Genomic DNA, 5,337 nt, shown 5'->3' with positions numbered 1-5,337 from the left:
AGTAATAATATGATAGTCCTCCACTCGTGGATCTCTGTGGAGTGTTACCGAGGACAAAACAGTGTACAAGTTTTATGTTTCAAATGTTCTAATGTCATGCTTTTAACTGATAAAATGTGCAAATTATTTGTGAAATATATAAAACACAATAGTTTATAAACCCATTTCACAAATATATGTTACGTGATCTGCATGTTCATACGGTTATCAGTTGTGTATATCAGTGTTAAAAGCATATGAAATGTGAAACACACACACACAAAAATAAGTTTTGAGTACAAGAAACCCTTGTACTTTGCTTTGTGTTCCCCCCTGAAAACAATTAAAAACAGTGAAAAAGGGTAGGGATATGAACTCACCGCTTAATATAGAGTTCGAGTGTCAACGGATGCCCTGAACTCCTATGGCCCCTATTTTTCATGAGACGATACATAAATGAGTTAGAAATAAGGTGTTTCATGACTAAACATGATGGGAAAACATCCTTAGGGCTTGGAATTACTAAGAATAAGTGTTCTCTGATCCAAACTTAATGATTTATGCAAGTTTAGGGCCAAATATGGGTATTAGAGTGGGTGTATGGTCTTGAAAATGAGTGTGCGGCTGGGGAGTACGGCCAGGAGTGTGTGTGAGGCAGCACACAAGAGTGTGCGGCCGTATAGAGGGTGTGTGCGGCCGTACACAGGAGTGTGCGGCCGTACACTCCTCATTTGAGTCCATATGTTGATTTTGAAGTGTATGCTCTTCATACTTGGGAATTTTGAATGTATGCTGCCCCCATTTGAAGGTGTGCAGCCGTACACCTTCATGGGATGATGAATATGATGAATATAATGAGTTTTAAGCTTGGGATTCAAGTGTTTACCACTACACTTAGCTTGAAGTTGAAGTAGATCACGATTATGAAGCCTTCCAAGTGTTCTTGGTTAATGATTTAGAGAGAGAAAGTAGAGAGAGGGAAGAGAACATCTAAAAGAATGAATGAAGAGGTATCCATCCATAAATTGAATTGGGTGTGAGGTTGAGGGTGTTTGCAGTTGGGTGTGTGGCCGTACACACAGGTGTGTGGCCGCACACACCTTATTTGGTGAGTTTTGGCCCGATTTTGTGATACTAAACACTCTCCAACCCTTCCTAAGACTCATATCTAAATTATACTAAGTCTAAAGCACCCATATGGAATCACAAGAGACAATGAACTCAAGTTTTAGTGCTGAAACACATATCAATTACATGGATTAGAAGTTTCGGGTTGTCACAAAGCCCAAACTAAATGACAAAAGGTACAATATCAAAATAAACTCCTTAAGTCCAATTATGCCCCAATTTTCCAACTTTGCCCTAATGGCTTTCAATCATGAAGATCCAGCAAACTAAAAGCCCAAACCATAAAATCCCAGATGGTCTATCACAAACCAATGCAAGCCAAACCCAAATCTTGATCCAAAGGCCCAAACCACTTCAAGCCTACACTTAGCCCAATTTTCCAAATTGGGCCCAACTCCATATTAGGCCTTATCCAAAGGTCCGATCCTCTACATAGCCCAAGACACATTGTCACACCCACAAACTGGAACGGCGGAAACGTTCGGGGGTGGTTGACGTCATGCGTAGTATCACAACAGTTGTATCATAGCAAGCATAGTAAACACAACCGAACATTGAATACATATATGAATAAGGTTTACATTGTCTTAGCACATAGTTTTGTTAATGACGAAAGTAAAATCGAAAGATGTGACTCTAACGCGCCGACTTCTCCAAAAGTCCTGGAAGTACCTGTCTACTAAATCCTTGAGAATACAAGCAGTTTTGAAAGAATACCAGCATAAAGCTGGTGAGTTCATAAGCATTTAGTTTTGATGGAAAATGTTTCCTTGAATCCTTTTGAAAAGTGTTCCTTAAGAAAATCCTCTATTTTTTTTATGAAAAACATGTTTGAAAAATCATTCCTTCCATGACATCCAGATTCATACATGGTATGTACAATCCAAGGAGTCGTGGAATGAATATAAATATCCGTTAGTTATATGTAAAAACAATCCGTTTATGAATAGCCGAGTTATCCCGGGAAAATCCTATATTTTCCCTAAAAGTTGAAGGTTGGTTATCCGTTCTAAACTGAGGTGTACAAGTATCTACCATACTTATATCGGTAAACATAGTTTTCTTTTAAAAACCTTGGTTACTCCCAGTGTAGTATATTAGCCATATTTTATAAATAAAACTAATAAAAGAAAACGTTTTGACCTAAATCTTGAAGGTACTATTAATACCCTCTAGTAATCGAATTGGTTATTACTTTGAGGTTAGTTCAATTGATTCATTATTACAAAAGTAAATATCTGTTATCTAGGTTTTGAGTGTTATAACCATAACTGACTGGATATGGCCCGCAACGGCCGGTATCCTTAATGACTTTGTCACCCGTAGACCTGTCGGTCCGGCTGTAGCTAGCAGCGAGGTGCAGGGTTGTCGGTCCCGTATAGATCTATACACAACAGTCATGCTCTCCCTACAAGAGATTCTGGTTACAAGTGCTAATCCTACACTCTGATTTTGTGGGAGTGTTACCAAGGACGTGTCTCCAACTTAGCCTAACAAATTTACAAGTAATAATACTGAAAATCATGTTTATGATTTGCATGAATCCTTTATAAAATAATACATTTTACTTCATGATTCACAAGTTCGTTACCCTAGTTTTGAAAACTGTTTCTATGAGTTTATTTTTTAATCGTTTGGTAAAAACTGTTTTCCATTTTAAAAAAACATACTAAAAATATTATTAAATTAAACAAAAAAATGTATTTTGAGCACAAGTTTCCTTGTACTTTTGCTTGTATTCCCCCCCCCCCCCCTTGAAAACATGAAAACTCGGAAAAACGTAGGGTATGAAATCACCGTTTGACGTGTGATTCGAATATAAGATCGTTAGGGATGTTGAGTGTCAAGTGTAACCTCGAGCACAAACGGACCCTATTTAACATATAACGATACATGTATGGGCATAATTAGTGTATAATACAACTAATCATGATAAGTGACACCCTACGGGACTAGGAAACACTTGGGACAAGTGTTACAATCACATACGATTGTATGAAGGGAATGTAAGGCCACACAAAAGAGTGTGTGGTCAGAGTGTGTGGTTGGAGTGTGTGGTCAGAGTGTGTGGTCGGAGTGTGTGGTCAGAGTGTTTGGTCAGAGTGTGTGGTCGGAGTGTGTGGTCGAAGTGTGTGGTCAGAGTGTGCGGCCACCAAGAAGGTGTGTGACCGTACCCCTCATTGATCATGCTAAAGTGATCGACTTTAAGGTGAATCAAGGCTCAAATCATGAAGTCTTTCAAGTATAGCAAGCTAAAAGGATGGAATACTTACGTTTTTGAAGCCTTAGAAGTGTTTGTGGTTGATACAAGTAGAGAGAGAGAGAGGTGTACGGTTGAGGAGAGGGGAAATGAAGCGAAAATCAACCTCATCTATATATAGATAATGGGTGTGTGGCCACACACTCGGGTGTGCGGCCCCATACTCATGTGTGCGGCCATACACTCAGGTGTGTGGCCACATACTCATGTGGGCGGCCATACACTAGGGTGTGCGGCCACACACTCGTGTGTGCGGCCTCACACTCGGGTGTGTGGTCAACCATCCGTTAGTCAAACTTTGGTTGTACAAGGCTTTAGATCATCCAAACAGACTTAAAACAATGCTAAAAGATAACATGAAACGAGTTTAACATTGATAGTATCGAATAGTTGAACAAGGTAGAAGTTTCGGGGTGTCACACACGCCCATCTAGGTAATCCATTAGGGCCCAAGTATCAAAGCCCAGCAGATGGCCCAATACCCAAAGCCCAAAGTCCGAAGCCCAACAGGGGACATACGTGGGGCGTACCCCTTCGGTATGCACGGTGTACCTCGCCTCGCATCGACCCATTACAAGGGGTTTTTGGGGTTTGAGTCTAAACGCGGGGCGTACAACAACTTACGCGGGGCGTACCATTGCAGGGACCAAAATCATGATAAGTGCTTAATGGCTTAAGCACTTAAGCCCAAACTTCAGATCCACTACTCAAATGTACTCTAGAACCATAAAGTCTCAAACTTTAAGACATTGGTCGACCAATAAGGGCTTAATACATGGTCTTAATCCATTAAGACCTCCTACAAAGAACTAGGGACTAAACTAGCTCAAGGAACCTCATTTTTATGCCTTAGGACCCATCCTAGGGTCTGAAAGGACTACCCAACTCGACCAAAACAAAGCACACACAATATTGGGACTCTTGTGACAAGAAGAATACCATAAAGTAACCAAAACAAGATCTAAACAATCCAAGAATAAAGGTAGAAACTTTATACCTTCTAAAGCTTCCCAAGATTTTGATAACTCCAGATCTACAAGGTTGATCCCTTCCTTGTCTCCTTTGATGCACTACTTCTTCTTCAACTACCCAAGAGGCACATTTTTAGCTCACACACACAAAAGAAAGGCTAGGGTTTGGGAAAAACGCCTCAAAACTATGGAGGATGGAAGGATACATGGTAATGAGCTTATAAGGACTCTTATATACCACCAAATCCCTAAATATTAGGGTTTCATCCTAGCACTCGTACGCCCAATGTACATATGTGTACGCCTAGCGTACTTCTCAAGTTCCCAAAATCATCATTTTTGCCACCAGGGCCTTCCTTTTGCCACTTCTTTCCAAACCAAGGGCCAAAATGACATAATTCCAAGTCCAAGGGATCTATTCGAAGTTACTTTAAAGATGGGGTGTTACAAATCTCCCCCACTTAAATTCGATTTCATCCTCGAAATCATTCCTTACCGTCCCCGGCAACCCGACATTTTGAGGGGCACATCCACAACCATGACTTACAACGAGCTTCTAAGGAGACTAAACTGTCACACCCCCAAACCAGAAAGGCGGAAACGTTCGGGGGCGGAGGACTTCATGTAAGTATCACAACACATTCAATATAGTAATCCAAGTACAAACAACCATTTCATTAATAAGTATAAGTTTTACATAAGTGTTTAAACATTACATATTCAAACACCAAAGTAGGTACAGTAGAAGACAAGAGTCGCGGTACGGTACTAGGTAGTCTTCTCAAGAGCTTCGGGAGTGTACCTGTCTACTGGATTCTTGAGAATACAAGTTATTTGAAAAGAGTAGATCAGCATTTAAGATGGTGAGTTCATAAGTATTTTAGTTCTGTAAAGTATACTCTAGGTTCTTTGGAAAAGTTCACTGGTTCCTCCAGAAAATCCTATATTTCCTGAGGTGATAAACTGATAACCTCAATAGTTTCCCTCTGTAATTACTTA

Source organism: Lactuca sativa, chromosome 9 (assembly GCF_002870075.4).
Source record: "Lactuca sativa cultivar Salinas chromosome 9, Lsat_Salinas_v11, whole genome shotgun sequence".
Classification (NCBI taxonomy): Eukaryota; Viridiplantae; Streptophyta; class Magnoliopsida; order Asterales; family Asteraceae; genus Lactuca; species Lactuca sativa.
This window is presented reverse-complemented; position numbering follows the sequence as displayed.